The sequence below is a fragment of the Lithobates pipiens genome, unplaced genomic scaffold (assembly GCF_037356315.1).
Source record: "Lithobates pipiens isolate NorthernLeopardFrog02 unplaced genomic scaffold, aLitPip1_a1.2 Scaffold_13, whole genome shotgun sequence".
Taxonomy (NCBI): Eukaryota; Metazoa; Chordata; class Amphibia; order Anura; family Ranidae; genus Lithobates; species Lithobates pipiens.
The window spans coordinates 152,728,304-152,745,478 of NW_027507718.1; positions in this window are offsets into that span (position 1 = coordinate 152,728,304).

The following is a 17,175-nucleotide window of genomic DNA, read 5'->3' on the forward strand; positions in this document are numbered from 1 at the left end:
TTGACGAGTCCCCCTCAGTATATTAAACTCGTCCGATTTGTACCCTGCATATCTGATATAAGCTTTGGGATCTTGATACAAACTAGAGATCCATCGTAAAAAATTAGGGCCGAATCCCCATTTGGAAAGGGTATAGTTCATATATGACCAAGATACTGTGTCAAAAGCTTTCATAATATCTAAAGAAAGAAAACAAGTGGGAATACGTCTTTTTTTAGCGGCATGTGACAGGAGTGTTGCACGTCTAATATTATCTCCTGCTTGACGTAATGGAATGAAGCCCACTTGATCACGATGTATTAGATTGCCTATAATAGTATTTAATCTGTTAGCTAGAATTTTGGCTAAAATTTTTATGTCCAAATTTAATAATGAAATAGGGCGATAATTAGACCATATTGAATCGTCTGTGTGAGGTTTAGGAAGCATGTTTGTCAAGACTGGAGATAGGGTGTCTACAAACGTTTTGTAATACAGCGCAGAAAAACCATCAGGACCTGGCCTTTTATTTAGTTTCAGATTTTTGATAACTTCAGATACCTCTATAATTGACACTGGTTCCTCCATCATTTCCATTTGTGTTTTAGATAGTGTCGGTAGAGATATATGAGAGAAAAAATAATTTGCTCTAGAAGGGTCCAACTCATTATTAGAAGAGTATACATTTTTTAATTGTGTTTTGAATTTTTGTAATATTTTTAAAGGATTATTTGTGTATACCCCCCTAGAGATTTTCAGACGTATCGGTTTCGTTGGGTTCTGGCAGGATTTTAAAGCCCTGGCTAATAGTGTGCGAGGTTTATTCGCATTGATATAGAAATTGTGTTGTGATCTCTTGATGGTTTTATCCGCTGCTTCAGTAAGGAATAGATCAAATTCCAATTTAGCTTTGTCAAGATTTATTTTAGATAAAGAAGAAGGGTTATTTTGGAATGCTGTGTGACATTTATTTAAATTTGTTTCTAAAGTCTGACAAAGGATTTTCCGCTCTCTGTTGAATATGTTTGCTTGCTGTAGACATATGCCACGGAGAACAGGTTTGTGTGCTTCCCATAATGTAGTCGGAGAGACGTCAGGTGTGGAGTTATATTTTATATAATCTTTGAGCCCAATTTCAATATTATTTTTATGAGCTGGATTTTTGAGTAGGAAATCTCTTAATATCCATGTTGGATCTTTTTTTTTGGAATTATAGAGGCAACAGTAATGTAGCCTGCACTATGATCGGACCATGGGATGGGAATAATTTTTGTAGATATTATTTCTGGAATTAGCCCTATGGACATAAATATATGGTCTATCCTAGAGAATGAGCGATGAGGGAACGAGTAATGTGTGTATTGTCTCTTGGTTGGATTCAATTCTCTCCAAGTATCTACTAGGTTATGTTTTGTAATTAGTTTTGATAAGAGTTGTTTGTCTGCTGTATGTGACTGTGGGATTGGTGATTTATCCAAAAATGGGAATATGGTCTGATTAGAATCTCCACATAGAATTGTAGTACCTATTTTGTGGTGTTCTATAGTTTGAAATAAATGAGAAAGGAAAGAAATAGGATTTTTGTTAGGAGCGTAGTATGATGTAATGGTGATAGCGGTATCAAGTAGGTGTCCTTTAAGAATCAAGTTACGACCTTCTTGATCCTTGATTTCCTTCATTAGTGAAAATGGTGTATTGCGATGGAAAGCTATAAGCACGCCTCGTTTTTTAGAGGCGGCCGAAGCTGTGTATACTTGGGGGTAGTCTTTACTGAAAAATTTGGGAGTGGATTGTGACGCAAAATGAGTCTCTTGGAGGCAAACTATATGTGCTTTCTTGGATGAAAATGTGCGGAAGGCTTTAGTGCGTTTGTGTGGAACGTTTAGTCCCTGAGTATTTAAAGATATGATGTTTAATGGGGCCATGGAGTTGGGAAAAGTAAATATGTTCAGAGACACTCTGTGTAATATCCATACAGACATATATCAAAAAATTAAAAAATTAATATAGAAAATAAACATAAAAAATAAATGTCCATATAGTGAATGAACACCAGTGAGACAAAAATTTCAAATGAGGTGCGGCAATAAAGAAAAGTTCCAAGCGACTGAATTGCAAAAGCATGGATTGGAAATCTTCTCCAAAGATGTGGTGTGCTTATCCCATCACCGAAATGAATGAATCAGCTCCTTACCAGATCCAGACGACCCCCCGTTACAGAGGGTCACCACAAGCAGTAGTAGTCAAAAGGGTGTCCGGATAGCGCCTCCTCCTCAGATGGTCACGAATCTTCCACACGATGGGATTATGGCTGTTACTCACTCCCAACACGACGTGGTGTCACATAAGGGAAAACATAGGCTCCAGATAGTGTAAAACCAAATGACTTTAATTCTTAAAAAGCGAACGTAAACACTTACATAAAAGACTTTAAAAGCAGGTTCAAAAACAAAGACGTGCACCGGCCGGATACACGCCAACGCAAAGACCAACCCGTCCTTCCTGGTCCACAAAAAACGAACACGACTTGGGGGTGACGTCGACACGTTCGCACCGCCCTACGCGTTTCGTAATAATTTACGTCGTCCAGGGGCACGGGCGGCGTGCGACGTCACCCCTTTTATAACCATATATTTAACCAAGCCTCACTTTGGGTCAGCGGCCATTTTAGATGTCACAAACAGTAATAATCAAAGAGAACGTAGGCCAAGCCTCACTATCACTCACGAATGTCAGATGTGCGTATCCGCAACGAACGTCCTATGGTTGCGGGCCAAACCTCGTTTTCATGTGGACGTTATAGGATCATAAGCCAAGCCTCACTTCCAGGTATTAGCCCTATCGGCAAAGTAACGTGGCACCCGGGACGACCCATAGTCAGTGGTATCGACTCGGTCACGTCCCGGGTGGGCAAGTATATAGATCATTATCTACAACCTCTGGTCCAAAAGGTTCCGTCTTATGTCAAGGACACCAAACACGTAATCAATCTCCTGTCTGGTATCACCCCTGGAGATGGTCTTTGGTTGGTCACAGCAGACGTGAACTCACTGTATACCATCATTCCCCATTCTTTAGGGGTCGAGGCAGTGAGATTATTCCTACAGAGGGGATCAGGCCTTCCTTCAGCTCAGATTGACTTTCTAATAGAACTGTTGGAATATGCGGCCGGGCACAACTATTTCTGGTTTGACCAGCAATTTTACCGCCAGGATAGGGGAGTGGCCATGGGGGCTAAATATTCCCCCAGCCTGGCCAACCTCTTTATGGCCAAATGGGAGGAGGACGTCGTCGATGCCCCTAGAAGGTCCGAGATAGTCCTGTGGGCGAGGTATATCGATGACGTCCTCCTCCTTTGGGAAGGAACTGAGTCAGACTTGCGGTCGTTTATGGCTGGTCTAAACGAAAACAACAGAGGAATCAAATTTAGCTTTGAGGCTAGCCAGGATGAGGTCAACTTTCTTGATCTTAACATCAGGAGGGTTGGCAATGAGTTTATTACATCTACATATTTTAAATCAACAGATAGGAATTCGTACATCCCTACCGATAGCTGCCATTTTCAACCTTGGCTAAAAGCTGTTCCCCTGGGGCAATTTCTACGCCTCAGACGGAACTGTTCGGATTTAGTAAAATATGATGAACAGGCAGCGATTTTGGCAGGTAGATTCCTAGAAAAGGGATATGATCCCGTTTCTCTTGGTGAAACTATGGAGATTGCCCGGACTAGAGACAGACCCTCACTACTGGCAGACAGACAAAGTGCCAGGGCAGGTACACAGGGTGGCGTACCGTTTGTCACGACTTTCTCAGTCCAGCATCGTGGTGTGAGAAATCTGATTCAGAAACATTGGCACTTACTTACTAGTGACCATGTTTTGAATCCAGTTCTGCCTGTTAAACCCCAAGTAATTTTCAAAGGGGCCTCTTCACTGGGAAACAAGATTGCCCCCAGTGTACAAGATGTCACAAACAGTAATAATCAAAGAGAACGTAGGCCAAGCCTCACTATCACTCACGAACGTCAGATGTGCGTTTCACCAAGAGAAACGGGATCATATCCCTTTTCTAGGAATCTACCTGCCAAAATCGCTGCCTGTTCATCATATTTTACTAAATCCGAACAGTTCCGTCTGAGGCGTAGAAATTGCCCCAGGGGAACAGCTTTTAGCCAAGGTTGAAAATGGCAGCTATCGGTAGGGATGTACGAATTCCTATCTGTTGATTTAAAATATGTAGATGTAATAAACTCATTGCCAACCCTCCTGATGTTAAGATCAAGAAAGTTGACCTCATCCTGGCTAGCCTCAAAGCTAAATTTGATTCCTCTGTTGTTTTCGTTTAGACCAGCCATAAACGACCGCAAGTCTGACTCAGTTCCTTCCCAAAGGAGGAGGACGTCATCGATATACCTCGCCCACAGGACTATCTCGGACCTTCTAGGGGCATCGACGACGTCCTCCTCCCATTTGGCCATAAAGAGGTTGGCCAGGCTGGGGGCATATTTAGCCCCCATGGCCACTCCCCTATCCTGGCGGTAAAATTGCTGGTCAAACCAGAAATAGTTGTGCCCGGCCGCATATTCCAACAGTTCTATTAGAAAGTCAATCTGAGCTGAAGGAAGGCCTGATCCCCTCTGTAGGAATAATCTCACTGCCTCGACCCCTAAAGAATGGGGAATGATGGTATACAGTGAGTTCACGTCTGCTGTGACCAACCAAAGACCATCTCCAGGGGTGATACCAGACAGGAGATTGATTACGTGTTTGGTGTCCTTGACATAAGACGGAACCTTTTGGACCAGAGGTTGTAGATAATGATCTATATACTTTCCCACCCGGGACGTGACCGAGTCGATACCACTGACTATGGGTCGTCCCGGGTGCCACGTTACTTTGCCGATAGGGCTAATACCTGGAAGTGAGGCTTGGCTTATGATCCTATAACGTCCACATGAAAACGAGGTTTGGCCCGCAACCATAGGACGTTCGTTGCGGATACGCACATCTGACATTCGTGAGTGATAGTGAGGCTTGGCCTACGTTCTCTTTGATTATTACTGTTTGTGACATCTAAAATGGCCGCTGACCCAAAGTGAGGCTTGGTTAAATATATGGTTATAAAAGGGGTGACGTCGCACGCCGCCCGTGCCCCTGGACGACGTAAATTATTACGAAACGCGTAGGGCGGTGCGAACGTGTCGACGTCACCCCCAAGTCGTGTTCGTTTTTTGTGGACCAGGAAGGACGGGTTGGTCTTTGCGTTGGCGTGTATCCGGCCGGTGCACGTCTTTGTTTTTGAACCTGCTTTTAAAGTCTTTTATGTAAGTGTTTACGTTCGCTTTTTAAGAATTAAAGTCATTTGGTTTTACACTATCTGGAGCCTATGTTTTCCCTTATGTGACACCACGTCGTGTTGGGAGTGAGTAACAGCCATAATCCCATCGTGTGGAAGATTCGTGACCATCTGAGGAGGAGGCGCTATCCGGACACCCTTTTGACTACTACTGCTTGTGGTGACCCTCTGTAACGGGGGGTCGTCTGGATCTGGTAAGGAGCTGATTCATTCATTTCGGTGATGGGATAAGCACACCACATCTTTGGAGAAGATTTCCAATCCATGCTTTTGCAATTCAGTCGCTTGGAACTTTTCTTTATTGCCGCACCTCATTTGAAATTTTTGTCTCACTGGTGTTCATTCACTATATGGACATTTATTTTTTATGTTTATTTTCTATATTAATTTTTTAATTTTTTGATATATGTCTGTATGGATATTACACAGAGTGTCTCTGAACACAGATTTAGTATTTCTTTGATAGGTTATTTATGCTTAACAGCAAATATATATTCGTTATATTCTTACTTTTATGGTTTAGGGTATGCACAGAGTTTGATACACATATATTGAGTTTGGGGAATTCACAATATTAACACACTAGATACTAAGATCCACAGTGTGGGTCTGATACTTTCATATACCCTAATCACAGTGGGTATTTTGTGGTTAGCGCAGTTCTTTTTCTTTTTATTTCTGTTTGGTATATTTTTGGTATATATTTGAATTGCAGCTTCCGTTCAACACTACTTGCTTCTTTTTCCCGTAGCGCAGTTTTTCCCCTCTTTTTCCTAAAAGTAAATATGTGTTGGTGTTTATGTTAGAACGTGTGTCATATAAGAAATTATTTGTCTCCAGAGTATAGGGGTGGAGGGAAAGGAGATAATGACTGAAAAAGAAAATACAATTAATATACAATATTGAAATATATCTTAACATATCTATGTTCTTAATGTGTCCGTTGGGAGGAGAAAATCTCTCCCTCCAAGGGTACATGAGCCACTGTCAACTGCCCGGTGTACACCGAGCTGCTGAGGGTAGCAAGAGAGGGTGCAAGGAACTTCCCTGCAGGACACCAAGAGCCAATCATATAATTTCATTTTTCAAGCAAAAAATAAAAATGTAAGATTAAGGCAACCTCAGAGACAAAGAAGAGAGAGAAAAAAAGTTATAATAAGGTGCCTAAATTATTAGGAACATTTCTTAAATAAGATTATGATAAAAATATTGATTGGAAGTCAGAGAAACTCGGCAGTAGCCATTCTGTTGAAAAGGCAAGATAGTAGCCTCAGTACAAGTGTTTATCAGTCCATAGTGTCAGCCAGATCTGGAGGTGGAGATTGTATGCGACTTCTTTTCTGTGGATTGTAGTCTTCTTCTCTTCTGGAAGCAGAGGAGGGAGCATCAGCATATGAGGATGATTTTTGGCGAGTGTCCGCAGCATCTCTTGATGTGTTTATCATCCCTAGTTTCTGTAAAGTAGTTTGCAGGTCCTTAGCTGTTTGGCACATATATTTGCGACTTTGGAAAGTAAAACGCACTGAGAAAGGAAAGCCCCATTGGTAGATTATGTCATTTCGCTGTAATATTTGCAGTAGTGGTTTCAGGGTTCTTCTTTTGTTGACTGTAATCTGTGAGAGGTCTGTGAATAATTGATATTTATGACCCTGGAAAATTAGGGGATCTTTATTTCTAGCTGTATTTAGCAGTAGTTCCTTAGTGCGGTAGAAATGCAATTTTGCGATAATGTCACGGGGAGGACCATCTATTTTCTTTGGTGCTAGGGCTCTATGAACCCAGTCCATTTCAAGACGCTCTAGTGGGATAGCTGGTTGTAATTCTTGAAAAAGTGCAGTAATAGCACCGTTTAAATCAGTCACAGATTCGGGTATTCCTCTAATACGTATATTGGAGCGTCTTGCACGATTTTCGAAATCCTCCAATTTGGATTGTAATATGTCATTTTCCTCTTTAAGAAAATCAATTTCTGAGGCAATGTTAGATGTATAATTTTCCAGATCGTCTGCTCTAATTTCCAGTGCTGATGTACGCTGACCAAGTATTCTAATTTCTTTGGTAAGGTTTGTGGTGATGATATCTGCAGTGGTTTTTAGTGATTTTTGAAGCAGATTTTCTATTTGTTTTAGCGTTACAGGAGGGGATAAGTCTTTTTGTGTGGAAAGTTCTAAATTCTCCAGAACTGACATATTTTTCTCAGGTATTTGGTTAGAGAGACTATGTGCTTTTAATGAGAGAACATCTTTATGTAAAGCAGCAGAAGGGGCTGTCTGTTTGTTCTCCTCACTGTGTCTCCCCTCAGAGGGGGAGGGTTTCAGTGCCATACTGCTGTGTGTGTGAGGCGGCGCTTTCTTGTTAATTTTCTGCCTCATGAGTCTCCTCTGACCCCCCCGAATGTCACCAATGTAAGGTAGGGATATTTATCTACCGTTTGGTATGATATATATGCGGAGGGTCAAGTTACCTCCGTCGTTATTTGGCTCCGTTGTCCTGCTGAGAATGGAGCTCTAAGCCAGCATTACCTCTCGGCTAGGCTCCGCCTTCTCCCTCCAGTGGCAGCCTGTTTCAGTCAGGTGCTGGTCTGAGGATGATATGCTTTATTTCCATGGTTGCGGCGGGGATGTGGTGGTTTGCATTGCGGCAGGGGTGAAGCAGAGGTTGCTGGAGGTTCCAGGATGATGCCCCAGTCATGCAAAAGATGCATTCCTTTCTGTAGATCGTTGACAGTATGAGTGGCTCCATTCTTTGTGATGAGGAGGGTTGCAGGATATCGCTACTTGTAAAGGATTTTATGGTTGTGGGGGCCTTTCGTGATGGGGTTCAAATCTCTTCTAAGCTGGAGCATGTACTTGGAGAGATCTGGGAATATCTGAACCCCGTCAAATGGGCGGGGGCAAAGGCGATTTATTTCTAGCTTCATACAGCAATCTCTCTTTTATGTGAAAGAAGTGTATTCTCATGAGAACGTCTCTAGGTACTGATGCTGCTGAATGGGGGGGTTTTGCAATTCTGTGAATTCTGTTTACCACAATGTCCCTGGGCGCTGCATCAGGTATAATGGTGTGTATAAGATCTTTGGCGGATTTTTGCAGATCTGTCGGTAGTATGGTCTCAGGTACCCCCCTCAGCTTCAAGTTATTGCACCTGGAGCGGTCTTCCAAATCGGCCAGCTTGGCCCAGACCCATGCCTGCTCATTCTTAACTTCTTCATATGTATCAATCAGGTCATTAACAGTAGTTGTGCATTCCGCAATGCCCCTTTCTATAGTAGTGACCCTCTGTCCCATTGTATTCATGTCAGTGTTGATCTTATGGAACAGGGAGGAGAGGTCGGTCATCAGGGATGTCTGCAGGGACATGAGCATGTCCTTCCATGTGGTATCAAGGACTGGCTATCCTGATGTGGGGAAGGGTGCCATGGAGCTGTGCAGGGCCTGATTGGACTGGAATGGGATGAAGGCCTGGGTTGGTAATGGTGCCTGAGGCGGCCATGATAGCAGTGAATCCATCCGCAACCTGGCCTTTGCTGGACTGTTAGTGAGGGGATCTGAGTCTGTGGTTTGTGTGGGGGACTGGGGCAGTGCTTTTATGGCCATATCGTCTTGGTAATCATCAGGGAGATCCGTATAGGCCTCCCGCGGTGCCGCGAGGCCGCCGCCATCATGGATGTCACTGACCTGGGCTTCCGGCAAAAACATGAAGGTGGTGAGCTTCTTAGGAGTATGATCTCCAATCCGTTTGCGGGACATTGTAGGCCTGGAGCACAGATGGCATGAATCTGCCGTGTCTAACAGGCTGCAGTCGCTCCGGTTCTCTCCCTCACTGCGGAGCTGTGTATTCAGACATCCATCTTAGATGCCGGCTAGCCACACCCATCTACCTGTGGTTTTAGTAGTGCAGTTGTCCAAAGGAGGATAACACTGGTCCAGGCAGCAGGCAGGGACTTGGTCAGCAAAAGCGAATGCAATTTTCCAGGCAACAGGCAGGAATACTGTCCATAGTCCGTACAGGCAGCAGGCAGGGTCAGTGCAGGCAGAGATTGACAGCAGTGCCAAAATATTGGTCCTAGTAGTAGGCAGGTCCATGTGTTGTGGTCAGTTCATGCGACAGGCAGAGGCATGATAGAGGTCCTACGGGGAGCAGCCAGAAGTAGGTCCTCGTTCAGGACAGAATGGGGACAGGGGTAGAGGCTTCTCCCACCCAAATCTCTTTGAAGCCTCTGAGTCTCCAGAACCTAATCTAGAAATGAGAAAACAAATGAAATTGTTTTCTTCATCCAGAAAAACAATTCTGGAGCCCCTTACATATGTGAGACACCGTGTTATGAATCCCACTAGTCCACTGGCAGGGTACAAGATCAGTTCAAGAGGCATGGTCAAACAGTCCAGGGTCAGTTCCAGATCAGGCAGAGGTATGTACAGAATGGGTAGGCAGAAGCTTGGTCGAATAACAGTCCAGGGTCAGTTCCAGATCAGGCAGCGGTATAAACAGAATTGGTAGGCAGAAGTGTGGTCGAATAACAAGCCAGGGTCAGTTACAGAGCAAGCAGAGGCATAAGGGGTGTGAAGTTAAATGGCAGGAAGAGAGGGTTATGTTTACCATACTTCACTAATAATTTAGTGAAGTATGGTAACGGTGGAAACAGTCAACTATGCAGAGGCTTGGTTGGGAAGGGCATTGGGCACAATGATAAGTGGTGTCTCTTCTCACTCCTTGTTTGGTACACACCTGGCATTTTTTTCTGACGTTTTTGGCCTGTTGGTCTGGGAGGGATTTTATTGGGAAAGTGGCGTTCAGAGAATCTGCTAATCACATTGGATCAAATGTATTGTGGTGGGCCGTTTGGGTATATAAGGGCAGTGTTGATTTCCTCCTGGTAGACAAGGAAGGGTTTGAGTCTTTCAGTGGAGTTGCGATAGATTACATAGGTGTTGTATATGGCAAATTAAACAAATAAATTTAAACTTTTTTTATACCATTGGTATGTTCGTCTTGTGGAAAGGTAGGGTTTGAGCATCTGGTTGTTTAAGTCGACACCCTCCATGAACATGTTGTATTCGTGGATACATGTTGGCTTTTGGATTGGGCCATTCCTCCTGGTGAACGAATGCATTGTTGTGGATGGTAGAAAGCATGTAGACATCTCTTCTGTCCCTCCACTTCACAGCCAGAATTTCTTCATTCTGTAAACTCGCACCTCCCCTCTTCTTAACTTCTTGTTGACAAGGCTTTGCGGAAAAAGCCCTTCTGGTTCTTCCTTACGGTGCTGCATGCTGGAGTCTTCTTTCTGTGAAGGTCTTCTTTCTGCAGAACAGGAGCAAACTAGTATAAAAATTGTCCACATACAAATGGTGGCCTTTCTCCAGGAGTGGGTTTATGAGTTCCCAAACGACTTTCCCACTCGATCCAATGTATTTTGGGCAATTAGGGGGATGTAGCTGGGTGTCCTTCCTTTCGTATACCATGAAGGCATAGGTATACCCTGTGGCTCGGTTACATAATTTATACATCTTCACCCCATAGCGGGCCCTTTTGTTGGGAATAAAAATTGTTTTAAGCCCAGCCTGCCAGAAAATTTGATAAGGGACTCATCCATGCATATGTGTTGGTCTGGGGTAAACAACTGGGGGAAGATTTCAGAAAAATAATTTAGTAGCGGCCGAATTTTATAAAGCTTATCAAAATTTGGGTCATTTTGGAGAGGGCACTGGGTATTGTTGTTATAGTGTATGAATCTCATAATCGTGAGATATCTGGTGCTGGGCATTACTGAGGAAAAGATGGGCATGTGGTAGATGGGGCAGGATGACCAATATGAACATAATTAATTTTTTCTGTTTAGTCCCATACAGAATGTGAGGTCCAAAACTTTTTTAAACTCCTCCATTGTTAGGGCTCTCCACTCGTAGGGACGGGCATAAGAGGACGTTGGGTTACTTGCTATAAATTGTTGTGCATACAGGTTGCACTGGGCCACAATCGATGCAAGCACGTCCTCAGAAAAGTTTTCCTGATTTTTTCCATTTAATTTTTTACTGCGTCCACCTGGACTCCTGGCTGGGCAGTGAAAGGGGGGGACGTTAGCTTTTCCTGAATTAGGAGGAAGTCACAAGGGGTTCTGAAGGGAATAGGGAAGGCTGGCATGGAACCTAACCCTTTGGGACTGAGGTGACACCCCACTGGTACGTGGCCTTTATTTCAGAGGTACTGCAGTGCTGGTGGATGGCACTGCCTCCTCCTTATCAGTACGCCTTCGTCTGGCGGGCGGACTCTCATCCTCCTCTGAGGCTGTCAGGGTACCACTGGTTAGGATAGGCTCGTAGTCAACATCAGACTCAGAATCTAAATATGAGGAATCCTAAGCAGAGAGCTCCCCGTTGCTCTCGTCAGCCGCAAGAATATTGTATGCCTCCTCGGCTGAAAATCATCTCTGTGACATTCTTAGTGATGACAAATGTCACTGATATGTGGCACTAATGACATGTGGCACTGGCAGATTGCACTGGTGACAGATGGCACTAATGACACGTGACACTGATGTGGCAGGTGACACTGACAAGTGACACTGATGTACCAGGTGACACCAATGTGGCAGGTGACACGGACGGGTGGCACCGACAGGTGGCACTAATGACATGTGACACTGGCAGATTGCACTGGTGACAGATGACACTGATGACACGTGACACTGGCAGATTGCACTGGTGACAGATGGCACGGATACGTGGCACTGATGACACGTGGCACTGATGTGGCAGGTGACACTGATGCGGCAGGTGACACTGATGCGGCAGGTGGCACTGATGACACGTGACACTGGCAAATGGCACTGATGGCACATGGCAATGATATGGCACTGGCAGATGGGACTGGCAGATACTGTGGGCACTGTATATGTGTTTTTTTTACACTCACTATCTGAAGCACAGAAGCTCTCCCTCCTCACACGCAGTCTCTGTGTGAGGAGGGAGAGCTGGTAATGAGAGATGATGTCATATGTTTACAATTGGCCATTTATAGCAATCTGACACAGATTTTCCCCAATGCGCGCCCTTGGGGGCGCGCGGGAAGGGAGTAAACCGGCGATTGAGTGCCGCGCTGTAGAAGTCTTTCGCCTATAGTGCGGGTGAGAATTGGTTAATCTAAATTATATGTGATGGATCAGAACACAATAGTCTAAGTTGGTGAAGTAAAAATATATACATAAAACTATTTTTCTGAAATAAAAAACGGATAATTGGCATGTGCGTATGTATTGATCCTCTTTGATATGAAGCCCATAAAAAGCTCTGGTGCAACCAATTACCTTCAGAAGTCACATAGTGAAATGACGTCCACCTGTGTGCAATCTAAGTGTCACATGATCTGTCATTACATATACACACCTTTTTGAAAGACCCCAGAGGCTGCAACACCCAATCAAGAGGCACCACTAATCAAATACTGCCATGAAGACCAAGAAACTCTCCAAACAAGTAAGGGACAATGTTGTTGAGAAGTACTAGTCAGGGTTAGGTTATAAATAAATATCCAAATCTTTGATGATCCCTAGGAGCACCATCAAATCTATCATAACCAAATGGAAAGAACATGGCACAACAGCAAATCTGCCAAGAGATGGCCACCCACCAAAACTCACGGACCAGGCAAGGTGGGTATTAATCAGAGAGGCAGCACAGAGACCTACGGTAACCCTGGAGGAGCTGCAGAGTTCCATAGCATAGACTGGATGATGACAATAAGCCATATACTCCATAGAGTTGAGCTTTATGGCAGAGTGGCCAGAAAGAGCCATTACTTTCAGCAAAAAACAAAATGGCACGTTCTGAGTTTGCGAAAAGGAATGTGGGAGACTCCCAAAATGTATGGAAGAAGGTGCACTAGTCTGATGAAACTAAAACGTAACTTTTTGGCCAACGCCAACACATCACATCACCCAAAGAACACCATCCCCACAGTGAAACATGGTGGTGGCAGCATCATGCTGTGGGGAAGTTTTTCAGGAGTCGGGACTGGGAAACTGGTCAGAGTTGAGGGAAAGATGGATGGTGCTAAATACAGGGATATTCTTGAGCAAAGCCTGTACCACTCTGTGTAATTTGAGGCTAGGGCGGAGGTCCAGCAGGACAATGATCCCAAACACACTGCTAAAGCAACACTTGAGTGGTTTAAGGGGAAACATGTAAATGTGTTGGAATGGCCTAGTCCAGTGATGGTGAACCTTGGCACCCCAGATGTTTTTAGAACTACATTTCTCATGATACTCATGCACTCTGCAGTGTACCTGAGCATAATGGGAAATGTAGTTCCAAAACATCTGGGGTGCCAAGGTTCGCCATCACTAGCCTAGTCAAAGCCCAGACCTCAATCCAATAGAAAATCTGTGGTCAGACTTAACCACTTGCCAACCAGCCACCGCAGTTGTACTGCGGCAAAATGGCATGGCTGTGCGAAGCAACTTTATGTTACGTCTCTTCGCCCTGTGGCCAATAGGTGCAGGCGCGCTCGCCCCCGCTGCTCGCCCCCAGAGCCGATGTGAGGCCCGGCGGTCATGATCTCCACCAGGCTCCCGCGAGCGCTTCTGACACATGGAGAACCAGGAGACAAAAAAGGGGGGGGGGACTTATGGACTTTATAGGCACTGATATGAAAGACTGGTTAGATAAATTAAATCAATATATTATTATTTATACAAAAACATACAAATAGTTACAAAAATACAGGATTAAAAACAGAGGTGGAAGAAGTCATTTGCTGCTCCAACCTTAATCAGCATAGGATGTTACCATTTGTGTAGCAGGTTATATACAGGGCCGTCTTTAATATTGATTGGACCCTGGGCAAAAATTTTCTTGGGCCCCCCATGCAATTTCAATCTCCAGACATACATTAAACTGATTTTAAGTCTAACTGCTAATTATTGTATCAGATCGAGCAGCGATTGTGAGCCAGCGGTTACAGCATATCACTACTGTTTAATGACTGGTTGTTAGAGGTTATAGCACAAATTACGGCTCACTGATTAGTTGCTAGAGGTTATAGCAAATGATTCTGCTTGTTAATTGATTGCTAGAGACTACTGTACAGTGCTCACTGGTTGGTTGCTAGAGGTTACAGCACATCATCTCCTCACTGCAGGGGGGCATGATATACATATGAATGCCGCCTTTATTTACATATTAATGCCGCTGGCCTCAGCTATTTACTTATGAATGATGGTTATTTACATGTAACACAGGGTCTGCAGGTGAGTCATCTGTACACAACAATAGAGGAGAGCTGGGCAACATTAGTACCAGCACTTCACACTGAGATATCGGGACACAGCACAGGACTAAAAATTCAAGGGAAGGGAATTTAAACTGGGGTAGTTGGCAAGTATGAGGCAGCTGCTTTGGGCCCCACAACAATGACAGGGCCCAGGGCAGCTGCCCCTTTTGCCCTGCCTTTAAGACGGCCCTGGTTATATACCGTACTATAAATGACCAAAGTATCAAACTTGGCTAGATATCCATGATTTCTATATCATCAGCCAGAAAATGGTAGACATCAAGAATGGTATAATGCTGGTATTGATTCCGTGCCCGACATAGTGAACAACGCTTCTTCTAGGGCTAAAATTACTAGTTCTTAAAAGCAAAAAAAAACATACATAAATACATATATGAGATACAAAAATATAAAATGACATAATGTAGTTAATATCTGTCTGGACAGTACCAAAATAGTAGCTCAGACAAACACGGTAGGGATAGCCTATAAAGAGCATTGTGGGGACACACGACATATAGTAATCAGATAATGATTGTAGTCTAATTACCCTTTGCTTTAAAGATTAAATATGGGATCACCATCTGCCAAGGCTCGAAAATAGGTTCCAAATGTTGAACCCGGACTGAAAAAATATATATATTGTGTTTATGGTTAGGTCAATATTACTAACCTAAGTAATGATACTAATTTTTGGGCTCATTTTATAAAAGGCGTGTATGCAATCATACTAAAGTGTCAATATTAAAACTCACCGATGAATAGTTAATCATCCCAAACAATGATTCTAATCCCAGACCATGGTATTAGATAAACATTTTTTCCCCTTTTTTTAGAAAATGAAAAACCAGGCAAAACAGTTGTTCTATTCAAGGAAGTATTCTGATTACCATTCCTGAAATCACAAAAAATATAATTTTGTGATCAATAATAAAGTGTACGCTAAGTCTGCTGGGAGAAGCCAGTATAGTAGCCAAATAGTAGTTACCTTAGTGGTGAGTAGTCACAAGAAAAACCTGCTTGTCTGTCGTCGGGTGGGGAAAAAAAATGCCACGTCCAGGAAATGCCATACGGGTATCTCCTTAAATGCGCGCGCCCCGCCCACTGACGTCCAATCGGTGCAGAGCCGATGTGACGTCATTCGGGCCGGCCGGAAACTCCAGCTACACATGCATATCCGCCACCCACACAGTGCGCCTGTGCAAGAATGTGCTGTACGCAGAGGATGGGAGACCCAAGCGGCCGATGCGTTGGAGCGGCAGATGGCCAAACAAGGTCCTGTGCATCAACACGGCATAATGCCTGTAACGCTGGACAGCCGCACAATGCTCAGAGCTATCCCGATGCAACGAAAGTCCCAACTCAATGGCAAATGCCCAGAAAACCTTTGTACATACATTGCCTAGTGATAAGACAGTAAATTATCAATTTAGTAGACACAAGGTAACAAGGTATATACATTGTATTTTGCATTATCAATTGGACATAGAAAAAAAAAAAGATTCAATTAAATAGATTGAACAGTTTGAATAGAGTACAGCATTAGAAAAAGTGGAAAAGACAGCACAGATATTCAGAGGAACGGTCTATAGGACTGAGACTCGTTTATACCTGGGGCAAGTGTCGCATTCAGTCGCTTGATCCATAGAGTTTCTTTCCTTCAAAATTAGTTTGCCCCAGTCACCTTCGAGTTTATTTGGAGGAACTACAGCCAGGGCAATAAATGATATGACAGAAATGTCAAACTTGTGATACAGATCCAAGTGTCTACTTATAGACGTCACCATTTTGCCACCCGTGGAGAAGTACACATGGTCTTTAATGCGAGACCAAAATTGTCTAATGGTTTTCCCTACATAAAACGCAGAGCACTTACATAACATGAGGTAAACTACTCCTCGGGCGTCACAGTCCGCGTAGAACTTGGGGACAAATTTTTCCCCGTTGGGTAATGTGAAACGTTGACCTGTTTGAATCAAGGGACAGAATGGACACCTGCCACATAGTTTCATAGTTAGTTTCATAGTTAGTAAGGTTGAATAAAGACACCAGTCCATCCAGTTCAACCCGAGTGTCAACAATTGTCCCTATCCCTGTACTTTACACACTCACATTGGTCCCTACCCACAATCCAAGGTCCCCATTCATATACTAGGGCCAATTTTGGACAGAAACCAATTAACCTACCTGCATGCCTTTGGTCTGTGGGAGGAAACCGGAGTACCCGGAGGAAACCCACGCAGGCACAGGGAGAACATGCAAACTCCAGGCAGGTAGTGTCCTGGTTGGGATTCGAACCAGCGACCCTTCTTACTGCTAGGTGAGAGTGCTAGCCACTACACCACTGTGCCGCCCATCTAAAGGTTCTACATTGGGAACGGTCTTGAGACGTATTGGAAAAATGACTGGACTTCAATTGATCTTGTAGAGATCTCAATCTACGGAAGGTAATGTGCTGTCTATGATTGGTGTATTTAGCAAGAATAGGGTCTTCACGTAGTATAGACCAATGTGATGCCAGTATTTCAGTATAGTGCTTGAAACTTAGGGGTTACAGCAAATCCATTCTAC